Source organism: Eumetopias jubatus, unplaced genomic scaffold, assembly GCF_037043125.1.
Source record: "Eumetopias jubatus isolate StellerSeaLion01/CBP00866 unplaced genomic scaffold, mEumJub1_p1.0 scaffold_10, whole genome shotgun sequence".
NCBI lineage: Eukaryota > Metazoa > Chordata > Mammalia > Carnivora > Otariidae > Eumetopias > Eumetopias jubatus.
Genome location: NW_028274816.1, coordinates 107,821,064 through 107,833,038, shown reverse-complemented (window position 1 = coordinate 107,833,038; position 11,975 = coordinate 107,821,064). Strand labels below are relative to the sequence as shown.

The 11,975-nt window shown below is 54.2% G+C and overlaps 1 long non-coding RNA gene across 2 annotated transcripts in view; it reads left to right on the top strand.

The window, feature by feature from the left end:
* The first annotated feature begins 3,512 nt into the window (after positions 1 to 3,512).
* LOC114199464 (uncharacterized) overlaps positions 3,513 to 11,975 on the top strand; it is a 29,217-nt gene continuing 20,754 nt past the window's right edge. Inside the window, exons 1-2 of one of the 2 annotated variants that reach the window (XR_003607296.2) lie at positions 3,513 to 3,663; positions 4,882 to 5,137. This is a non-coding gene — a long non-coding RNA (uncharacterized LOC114199464). The remainder of the gene's footprint in view (positions 3,664 to 4,881; positions 5,138 to 11,975) is intronic. The other variant, XR_003607297.2, reaches the window with a different exon arrangement.

The window sequence follows — 11,975 nt, the reverse complement described above, 5'->3', positions numbered from 1 at the left end:
GGCAAACCAGCAGGACCTGTTTGCTGGGAGGCAATAGCCCCACTGGACCTGGTACGTGGCTGCCCTCCTACAGCCTTCCACCTCCTACCAGGCCCAGCCCAGCAAGGTGACCTTGGCAAGTCTCCTGACCTTCCCTAGCATGTAGCATGTGTCCCAGGGGACATGGGGGGGAGGGGCCACCGGGAGGAACCAGAGATGGGGCTTGGTGGGGGGAACACCCAGATATCCAAGGGGGAAAGAAGCAGTGTCCTCCAGACTTGGCTGGGCAAGCCCAGAGCAATCCCAGAGTCCAGGAGAGACAGGCTAGGTTGGGAGAGGGAGATTCAGCAAGGGCTAGAGAGAAGGGGGCCCCCCAAAGTCTACAGACTGGGGGCCATGGGGGCCAGAGAAGGGACAGATTCCACCTCCTCCCTCAGCCCTCCCACTGTAACACGGAGGCCAGGTCTGCCCTGGGAGGTCTCCCCCCTTGGGTTCCTCCTGAAGCAGGCTCAGGTCTTAATCACCCCAGAGGCCCCCACATGTCAGATACCGGAGGTATAATCAGTGCTTATGAAATAACTGGTTGGCTCTAGTTTTTCTCCCCAAAGCCCCAACTTTTGGTTGAGGAGGGTGTGGGAAGATACTTACATCTTACTTTACTGTTTTCTTTTCTTTTTTTTTTTTTTGCCCAACCTGGGGCTTGAACTCCCGACCCAGAGCTGGAGACGGGAGCTGAGGTCAAGAGTCAGATGCTTAACTGACTGAGCCACCCAGGTGCCCCTACTTTACTATATTTTTAGAAAAATTCTTTGCCTAAAGTGACATCAGATTATATGTTTACCCTTTTTAAAGTTTTAAGGAAATTTAAATTATAAAATATTTCAAACATACAGAGAAGAGCAGATAGCCACACACCCAACCCTAAGCCTGAACAAATGTTAACATCGTGCTATATTTTCTTTAGGTCTCCTTTGGTCAAAAAGTTAAATGTTGACAATAGAACCCAAGTGCCATCCCTAGTCTATGTCCTTCTTCCCTCTTCAGAGGAGGCCTTGAACTTGAAATTGATGCATTTTCCATGTGCGTTTTCAAACTTTTGCTACAGAGATGGGTCCATAAGCAACCTACAGTGTTGTTCTGATGTTCATAAAATTCTGTTGAAATGTGAGCTGTGGACTGAGGAGTGGTGCAGGGTTTTCCTCCTTGGTCCTCTGGGGCCTGGCCTATCAGTTACCTCTAGGGTGGGGGCTGCAGGAGGCCGGGCCCAAGCTCTCACCCTCTTCAAACAGGGGCAACTCTCTCCTCTGATTTATAGATTGGGCTTCTGTGCGAGATTTCCTTGGAAAAAGAGGTTCTGCTGCTTAAAATCACAAGTCTAATGGAAACCTCTCTCCTGACAGAGGATATATCTAGGGCCCAGAGAGGGCAGGTGACTTGCTCAAGGTCACACAGCAAGTTGAGTGGCAGTGCCCATTGATGCCCATTGATGCCCAATTCTGGGCTCTCAGCCTCCCCACCAGCCTCCCTTGTTAAACAAAGAAGAGAGAGATGAGCACCCAGCCTCAAAGGTTGATTTGCTCCTGCACTGGGGAAAGGAAAAGCAGTTTGGACCGGGGCCTATGAGGAGGAATCACAGGGCACAAGGAAAGCCTGGGACGTGTGCTGCCCGATATGACAGCCACAAGCCACATGTGGCTGCTGAGCACTGAGAAGGACCAGACCAGAAGGTTCTGCAAGAGTGAGCTACACACAGGCCTTCAAAGACTTAGTACGGAAAAAGGATGTAAAAGATCTCATTCATTTTTATGTTGATTACATGTTGAAATGATAATATTCTGGGTATGTTGGGTTAGGTAAAATATGTTCCTAAAATTAATTTTATCCGTTTCTTTGTACTTTTTAAAATGTGGCGGTAGACAGATTTAAAATTATGTATGGGCTAGCATTCTACTTCTGCTGGACAGTGCTGCTCTAGGCCTTATATCCAGTGGCCAAAGGCAAAGCAGGCCGCAGAGAGTGAGGCTGGAGCTGGAGAAAGACGGACTCCGGGAGCCCTGAGCTGGGGGACTCTACACAGAATGCACTCCAGGCTGCAGGATTCTGATCAGAAGGGGATGAACCATGCAATTGCCCTCCTGCCCCCCTGTCAGGGGCTTCTCTCTCCGAGGTCCTCCTGCCCTGGTCCCCCGGGATCCCAGCTCACCCTTGCCTCTGTCCTTGAGAACCCTGGCATTCCCCCCACCCCACGCTCCACCGTGGTCTGCACAGACTCTAGGGAACTGGGACAGTGTGAGTCCTCTCTTGCAGATCTCTGGCCTCTCTTTCCTGGAATGATGGCAGGGGTCTTTGCAGCCCCCACCCCATCTTCCCTGCCCCATGGAAGTTGAGTGCTAGAACCGGACTCTTCCTCCTGAGCCCCCTCCCACACACATCACTTGACCTCCAGGAGAGGGACCCCGGGCTCTAGTGTGGGCTGCAGAACCCCCCTCCACACACACCGCTCCTGCCCCCCATGGTAGCAGGCACATTCCAGGGCTCCTGGGTGTGAGAGGGGCCGCTGAAGGGCCTCCGTGTCTGGCATCGTGGGAGATGCCTGGCCCACTCCCAGGGAGCCTTCCACGAGGACTGTCTCCCCGTGCACCATGGCCCAGGTCTGCGGTTCCAGCCAATTATTCTGTCGTCCCCAGAGTTGGCAAAGTGTGACACTTCCCTGTTGGAACTTCCCAGCTATCTCCCTGTGCAGCTGGGAGCTGTCAGCCCGCAGCTTTTCTCTGGTAAGGTAGGGGTGAGGAGCGGAGGGGGGGCTGTGTGCAGTGGGGGGGTGGGGGGCTGCACCGCCTATCAGAAAATGAGAAAATTGTCAGGCGCTTAAGTGCATATGACAGATAGCAACCTTTCCTCCCCATGGGGGAAACAGAATCCAGGATGTAACAACTTTGGAGTTTTCAATGGATTGGGGAAAAAAACCCACCCCGGCAACCTCTGCTACTACAAAATAATGCATAGGCACGTAGTAAAATATTCAAATGATACCAAAGCCAAGTTTTTAAAAAAATTGGCACAAAATTCACCTTTCACTTTTGGCTTTTGAAAATCCAAAGGTGGGGGCTGATAGGAAGCTCTGGGACTCTCCCTCCGCCTTGCTCCACCTTGCTCTTGGGGAATCCAAGTGACTGAATTTTACAAGACACTTCCTTGGAAATATGCTTTCTAATTTAGAAAAAAGTCGTCAACAGAGCCCTGCGCCCCAGAAACCACAGACTATGAAGAATGAGCATACGTGTTGAGAGTTCACTGTTTTAATCAAATAAAACCTACAACAAAGTTAATCTGACACATAGTTAATGAGATAATCATTGTTGCGCTTCACGGGAATTAGGCATTAATGGGAAGCAGTTTTTATAAATGACGGTAATTATACCGCTGCCTTTACTCAGCCAAAATTTTAAGGCTTTTTCTTCTTGTTTTGTTACTTCCCTTGTATATGCTGTCGGTCTCTGTGATGAAGTTTCCTGTGGGTCTTGGTGTGGTGTTGTCACTGTCGCCGCCCGCCCCACCCCACCCCCACGCGGGGCACGGGCTCAGGCGACGGCGAGGTTTTCGTTAGCACCTACCATGTGCCACTTCACGAAGCATTCAGCTCGGATTATCCTGTTTCATCCTCACGAGAATCTCCAGAAATAGGTATGTTTAGCTTGAGGCTCACAAAAGAGAAAAGGGACGTTCAGGCTGGTTAAGCCACCCGCGGTCGCGGTCACGGTCACGGAGGCAGGACTTGGCCAACCCGGGGAAGGTTGAGCCTGTGGCTGGAGCGGAAGCACCGTGCCAGACAGCCCTTCTCCCCTGTTCCTGGCTGGCCCCGGCTCCCTGGGGACACCCTGTGATGGGCAGTTGAGGGCAACAGGCCCTGGGGCGGGGGGAGGAAAGGGGGCTCAAGGCAGCAAGGGCTTGGCAGCCACATGGACCAAAGTTCAAATCCCAGCCGCTTACACACTGGTCGTGGGACCCCTCTGGGCCTCATTAGCAGTGTCCTCCGCCATCAGGTGGGGAGGGGTTCTGGGCACCGGGGCTGATGAAGGCCTAGTGCAGGCTGCACACACGGGTGGTGAACAGGAGCAGGCCTGTCCTGGGGGCGCAGGATTGGCCGCAAGGACAGGGGTTGCACAGACCCCTACCTGGAAGGTGTGGGGTCCAGTGAGGGAAACAAGCGGGGAAAGCAGGTTTCCCGCTGAGCTCTGTGATCCGGGGGGCACCCAAGGGGCGACAGAATCCCAGCCTCTCACCAGGACTCACTGCAGGTCAGTTCAGGTTTCGTGAGCAAGGAGAACCCCCACTTTCATCGCACATCTCCCCGAAAAGCCTGCAGTCCCCTCCGTAGTCCTTCCACGCTGCTCTCAGGTACAAAGGGTTAAGCCCTTGCGTCCAGTCCAGCCCGAGGCACAGGGAGGGGTCAGCCAGCAGGAAACCCTAGGTGGGAAGGGAACAGAACCGAGAGCCTGCAAACGCAGTCCAAGACAAACTTCTGCCACCTTACCATTTTGCCCTGGGCCTGACCTATTTGCCGTGACCAACAGGGGGATAAAGAGAGGTTATGTGCAAAGGGACTTTGTGTCCCTGTGGCAGGAGGCCAGCTGGGAACTCTTGTCACCAGCTGGCTGGGCTGGGATCCCAGGGCATGATCTAAACCATCAGGGTCATTGGCAAAGCAGGACTGAGTGGAGGCTGTTGTGAGGCCTGGAGGGGCTTCTGTCCTCAGGCCGTGGACCACGAGCGTCCCTGGGGCTGGCAGGGTCATCTGGGGCCTGTGGAGTCCTGGGCACTGACCAGAGTACAGAGAGCAAGAGTCACAGGGCTGCATCTAGGCTACACTTGGGGCTGAGTTTTAAATCTGCCCCCTTCCAGCAGTGAGACCCCGGGCAAGCTACTTACTTCCTCGGAGTCCCAGTTCCCATCTGTGAAATGTGGCTTGTCAGCTGGGCTGTTGTGAAGACGCGTGTACTCTGACTCGCATGTTGAGTTCAGTGGCTGACTCAAATGAGGGCTCTGTCAACGTCAGCCATTCATAACAACAATAAATATTATGATGATTCCTTCCGGAAATACCTGTGGAGCACCTGTGATGGCCAGGCCCTGTGCAGGGTGCTCTTGGACTATGAAGGTGAGTAAGATGAGTCCCACCCACCCCACCCCCCAGGAGGCATGTACACGATTAATTCTAACCGACATCTGAGAGCACTGAGTGACATGAAGAGATGTGTGCTGGGATGGCATTCAGGGAAGGCTTCCTGGAGGGGGCAGCCTTTCAGCTGGGCTTGGGCAAGTGGCTAAGACTGTGGAGGTGGGGGAAGAGAGGAAGGGCATGACTGCATGAGGAAGGAAGCAGAGCTGTGAAAGAGCATGCAAGTTCAGGGCACACGGAAGCTCTGTGTGGCTGGAGCACGGTGTCCAGTGGGGGCCCAGGGGAGCTGTCAGAGGGAGAGCGTTACAGTCCCACAGACATGCCAGTCTGCTTCTGCCTTACTGCGTGACCCTGAGCCAGTCACTTCCTGTCTCTGCACCTGATGGATGGCTCCCCATCTTTCCCTCCGAGAACTTGAGTTACCCCCTTCATTTTTTGCATTCTCCCTCCCAGGCAGGCTGAGTCTTTGTATGACGAAGTCGCTGAAGGTTTTGACCATGGCTGTGAATGATCAGTCCCAGGCAAAGTGTAAAATCCCAAAGTGTGGGGGTGGGTGGGAGGATGGGAGGGCCCCACCGTAGTCCAGGAGGGTTAGATGGGGCCTGGGCTGAGGGAGTGGAAAAGGAGGGTGGGGGGGGGTGTAGGGGGTTGGGATGAGAGCGGTGAAGGAGAAAACACTATTTCTGCCTGGAGGTCTGGAGGAGGGGCGAGGAGGAGGAGGAATCAGGGATGGCGGAAGCAGGGCCTGGGTGACCCTCCAAAGGGAATCCAGCCCCAGGGACAGCGCCCCTGGCCAAAGGGACAGCTCCCTGTGCCAGAGAGGGTCTTATGGGTTGATTTGAGGGCACGTTGAACTAGAAGCACCTGTAAGACGCGGCAGTGAGGTCTTCAGTAGGGAAGGGAGTTAGGAGCAGGGGCTCCCAGTTTGGACGTTGCTAGATGGGGCCAAGACTGGAAACGCAGGTGATCCCATCCAGCTCAGGGCCTTTGACTGGCGGGGGACAGGAAAAGAGAATGACATGGAAGTGACAGCCTTGGGCCTCGCCCTCCCCCTTCTGTGGCATTAGAGTCTTGACTGGGTTTGTAAGGGGACCAGCTCCCCTGCACCTTTGCTTTAAACCCCGTGAGATGGTCTGGAGAACAGCCTCTGTTCCCAAGTGCAGTCTCCTTGCCAAGACACCTGTTCTCTTTCCCTTGGGAAAATCCTAAGTTGCCCCCACCTTGGCCCCTTCTACTTCCACTGTCACTGCTCTGAATTCTTGTGGGTTGGGCAGGCAAGCGAGGAACAGAGAGGTTTGTGCTGGGGCAGGTCTTGGGGCCCAAGCCCCTGTCCTGCTGGCCATTTTCTTTGGCATCTGATGGGAGGCCTGGCCCAGGTAGGCGGGACCCAGGAGACTGGTGCCTGATGAGTTACTGATGTGCTGGCCAATGGGACACACTCGGGCCTCCTAACCCCGCAACTCAAGGGGTCTTAAAGATCACCTCGTCTTGGCTCCCTAGCCCCCACCACCCCCACCAGACCAGGGGCTGGGGCTGGGGCTGGGGCTGACTTTTTATCTTTTGAAAAGCCTAGCAGAAACAGAACATTTATCTGTGTGAAGGCTACACGGGCTTAACTAAAATGTCAAGTTTCTTTGCTGGAATTGTAACGGGGAACATGATAAATGTACATTTGCTCAGTCATTGCTAATTCAAGACCCTGTTTTATATGAAACAAAACCCCAGTATGTCGCTCAGAAGCTCTGATTGCTTTTGTTTCATACGAAATCGGCTCCTGAATTAATAATAACTGAATGCATGTAAGTTGATAGCCCTAAACTTTTCAAACATGGAGTGTGTGTGTGTGTGTGTGTGTGTGTGTGTGTGTGTGTGCTGCAGGGCAGAGCTGAGATAATAAGTGAAGATGTTCTCATTTTATAGATGAGAAAACCGAGGTGCAGAGGGTGAGTGGCCAGCTCCAGGTCACGTCATGCGGCAGGGGTCACCCCCAGGCACGGCCAGGCCCACGGCGTCTGGAGCCCCTAGCCCTGGGCGCTCCCTGGCCAGTACAGGGCAGTTAGGAGGAGGGGAAGAGTTAGCTAACTTTGCACCTTCAGGCCAGGGCCAGCAGCTGCCTGGAAGATAAGGGGAGAGGACCCCTGGGAATACACAGCCCGTGGATTGGAGAGACTGAGCAAGGCAAGGAAAACAGGTGCCGGTGAGAACAGGGAAACGGGGGAGGGGAAACAGACAAAGAGAGGTGGATGGGACCAGACAGAGAGGAGGAGCCGAGGCACCGACGTGGCCCGTGGTCCCGGAGGGCAGATCCCGTGGTCCCGGAGGGCAGATCCCGTGGTGAGCAGAACCTGGTCCCAGGCCCGCCCTCTCCGTAGGTCTGAAGGGAGGACCTTGGCCTCAGCTGGCTCTGGCCTCAGCCAGTGGGCAAGGGCAATGCCCATACCTGGGGGGCAGGGTTGCCCTTTGACAAACGAGCGGCAGCCGTACTCCCCCCACCAACCCACCCCCTGCCCCCAAGAGCCACTCAGCCACTGCGGCAAACAGTCCCTTTGTTTCATAGGCCCTGCCCTGGAGAACTCTTGTTCAGAACCAACCCCATTAAAAATCCCTCGCCCAGCAACTAACTGGGAGCCCAGTCTGGAGTGGGGGAAAGGGCACTGAGCTAAGGGTTCAAAGTCCACGGCTCCAGGCCTTGTCCCGTCACCAACTCCCAGACTCACTCTGGGGGCCGTTCAGCCATCCCCACTCAAGAGTAAAGGTTTTGGGTGACTTCCGGGTTCCCAGGGCTGGCAGTGAATTTGGTTGGGGAGCTGGGTGGGAGCTGGGGTGTTGCTTCCTTCCCCCGTGGGCATGCTGTGCGGGCTGGGTATCGGGCGGCCTCTCTCCTCTGCCCGCAGCAGGGCTGTGGGGACCTGCCGGGGCCCTCGGGTCCTGCGCTTGGGCAGCAAGCCGGCACCTGCGTGAGGGTGGCTGGGCGTCCTGCCCGGGGAAACTGGGCCCAGGCCCTCTTGTTCAGCCAGAAATTCCAGCCTTTTAAGGATCAAGGGCCAGAGAGGGACCTTTTCCAGGCCGCCAGGGAGCTGTTTTTCCAGCTTGGTGGTATCACCAGGCCTTGAGGGAGACTTCCCTGATCTTTGATTGGGCTTTCAGGAAAGGCATTTGTCTGCACCTTGTAGGAGGAGCCGGCGGGCTTGTGGCCACTTCTGTCAGCACAGAGGCTCCAGCTCTCTCATCCAGGCCCTTGGGAAGGAATGACTTTTTAAATCAACTTTATTGAAGTCTGATTTACATACAATAAAATGCACCCGTTTTAGATGTACTGTTTGAGGAGTCATAAATGTATGTGCTGTGTACCTAGCACAGTAATCAAGGCATAGAACATTTCCATCGGCCTAAAAGAGTCCCTTGTGATCTCTTCCCAGTCACCCCCTACCCTGGCCCCAGGCATCCACCAATCAGCTTTCTGTTCCCATAGATCAGATTTGTCCATCTCACATGTATTACCACACAGTTTGGACACTTGTGTCTTTTTGCTCTGCACAGTAATTTCGAGATTCAGCCATATCATTTTGTCTGTAGGTGGTTCTTTCCTTTTTCTTGCTGAGTAATATTCCCTTGTGTGGATAAATCATAGATTGTTTATCGGTTCCCTTGTTTTGGGGCATTTGGGTTGTTTCCAGCCTGCAGCTATTGTGAATAAGGCTGCCATGAACATTTGTCCGTAAGTCTTTGAGTGGATGTATGTTTTCTTTTCTCTGCATCAGTACCTACAAGGGGGATTGCTAGATTGGAGGATAAGCTTGTTTAACTCTTTAAGAACCCCCCTCCCCCCCCCCGCCCTGTTTCCTGGAACTGCTGTACCGTTTTTACGACACATGAGTCGGGCGGGATTTGGAATGCTGCCCTTCCCTGTCTTGGCCTTTTCTCTTCCCGGGAGACTGAGCAAAGCTGTGGGGTGGTTTGGTGCTCCAGAGGTGGGGGAGGGGGGTGGGGAGGCCCCCTTGCCTTGCCAGAAGACATTCCCCTGCCCCCTCCACGTGGCAACTCACCGTTGAGATTCAAGTTGCTGTGCTCAGCGGAGGAGGCCTGAAGATCTATTTATACCTGAGTTTAAGCAGATGCGTTGTTGGCTAAAATGCCGTAATTCTTTTCCTTTTGCTCGTTCTCACCATTCCGTTTGAGTGTTTTTTAAACAGAGTTACGGCCACACTGGCAGCCTCACCCGATCCCCCTGCCTGCCACCCCTCCCCCCAAGGTAAAACCATTTCTTTCCAAGGTTGGGTGCTCCTGGCCTGGGTACTCCCTTCTCCCCAGTGGGGTAGGCGGTGGTGTGGCCCCAGAACTTTGCTGTTTTGCTGTTGGTGGCCCATGTCAGCTCTCACGCCCCCGTCATCTTGCTCTTAGAGAGCTCTGGGCCCCCGTAGTTCCAAAGGATGCAGCTGCCCAGAGAAAAAGGGTGAAGCTTCCTTGTTAATTGCCAAGAGGTGAGAAAGTACCAGCAGAATAAAGGCTCTTCTGTCCGAGCAGAAATTAAGGAAACCTGGGGGCCTGGCACTGCACATCTGCCGAGCTAGGCCTAACCCATCCCTGTCCTGACGTTTTTAGGCCTGGGCCAAAGGGTGCCTCCTTCCAGATAAATTAAGATCTTCTTCCTTATAAGACTCTTGGGATATCATCTCCCTCAGATCTCAGGATACCTGGGAATGCATTCTCTCCTGCTTGGGAAAATACCACTGCCCATTCCAGGAGTAGCTCACTTAGTTGAAAAGGACAAGCAGACTCTGCACTGAGTGCGGAGCCCGACATGGGGTTCAGTCCCAGGACCCTGAGATCATGACCTGAGCCAAAGTCAGATGCTTAATGACTGAGCCACCCAGGTGCCCCTAGAACCTTTTTTTTTTTTTTTTTTTGCACCATCCACATTGGGCCCTTATGTGGGCTGTGCCTTCAAGAAAAATAAATCTCAGAGATAACGATCCTTGCCCAAAATGCATCAATTCCAAAAGGACACAATGACACTTAGGATTTAAGACAGTGGAGGACCAATATCAGATGAAGCAAAGACAGACATATAAGGGCGCGGGACAGCAATGAGAGAGGTGACGTTAAAGTCCTGTTGTGGGGTGGGGGAGGGTGTAGTTGACTCATTCGAGGAGGAGTTATTTGGACTGGGCCTTGAAGGGTGGAAAAAAGTTTTCCCTGTGAAAGGGCAGAGGAATATTCACAGAGGAGGGAATTCCATGTGCAAAGGCGCAGAAGTATGAGAGACTGGCCACGTCTGAGATTGCCTTGGAGTGATATGGCAGGAGAGTGGGAGTCTCTGGTGGGCCAGACTGCAGAAGGCTTTGTGCTATGCTGGGGGTGGGGGGTTGGGATCTAATTTTCCTGGAAGGTTTACAGTCAGGGGCAAGCCATGGAAAGATTTACATTTTAGGAAGATTGCTTTAGAGACAGTGAGATGGAGGGCACGGGGAACAACCAGGAGGACCGGGGACTAATGTAGGTGAAAACCGAGTTGCCCCGAACTAAAGCCTGGACATTGGGCTTGGAGAGAAGGGGCAGGTTTGAGGGACTCAGGGTTCCAGCTCGGACCAGGCAGATGGCAAGGGGCTTATACCCGGCGGGGGAAGGTTTCATGCAGAAGTGACTTCTGCACTTGAGGTAGAGCTATGGGCTTTAAATTCAAAAGGCTGCTTTAGGAAATCCCCAAGCTGATAGGTCCCTAGAAGATCAAGGTTTCCAACTTGATTCTTTCCTGTGAAATGTGAGGGTTCACTGAGGCACCAGGTTTGCACTGGAGCCGGTGAAGCAAAATGGGTTCTCCTGGGAGGGTGCCGAGCCCCCCCACCCCCCGGGCTCATTGCATCACACAATGCACAGCTGTAGATCGTCCAAACCCTCCACTTGGCTTTATTTATAATCCTAATTACACCCTCCAGGAAGAACGATTGCTGATCCACCCAGTTACAAATTAAAGTTAATAAAATGAAAAGCCGATCGAGCAAGCGTCGCCAAATGCAGAGAAGCCTGTAGCGATCACGATCGCGGGACTCCGGCTGCCCCGCCCCCTCGCACACCTCCTTCTCCTCCCGCAGCCCCTTCCTTCCCCGGGCCCGGCCGAGGCCCCGGTCCGCGTGGGGTCGCCTCCCATCGGGCCTGACAGGCTTCACGTTGCCCCGGTGCCCCCCCCCAGCCCCCCACTCAAGGCCTTCCCCTCCACCACTGCCTGCCCTGGGGGCCACGTCAGCTGCGGGCGAGGGTGTTTGGAAACCCAGGCTGCTAGATGCAGAGACAGGAAACAGGGCCTCCACTCTGCCCTCCTTCCCCAATCTCTTTTGTTCCCCTTCCCCGCTCCCTTGGCTATTGGTGGCGTCTCTCATTTCCCCCGATCGCTCTCTCTACCCACCTCCTCACCCTGTGGCTGACCTTGTCCCTCAGCCCTGAATGTTCTGAGAGGGGCCCTGGATTCTGTGGGTGTCCCAAATGGTCAGCCAGGCCCTGTCCGCTTGGCTCAGCAGCTCGGACAGCTTAAACACAGCCTCTGGCTTTTGCTGACCCCGTTCATTCCTTTTTTCTTTGTAAAGAGTGGAAACTGGAGAGGGAGAGTGGGGGACAACCGTCTCTCACAGGCCCAGCTGTCTGGGCATGGGGCGCCTCTCTCTACCTCCCCTTGCCTCCTGCCGAACAATCAGAGATAGTCCCTCTTCGTTCCTTCCGATCCACAGCACACACAATGGGTGGGTTACCGGGGATGCCCAGGGAAGCATGCTGGGACAAGGCCACTTCTCTGCAGGGTGTGGGAAAGGCACACAGTTGGTGT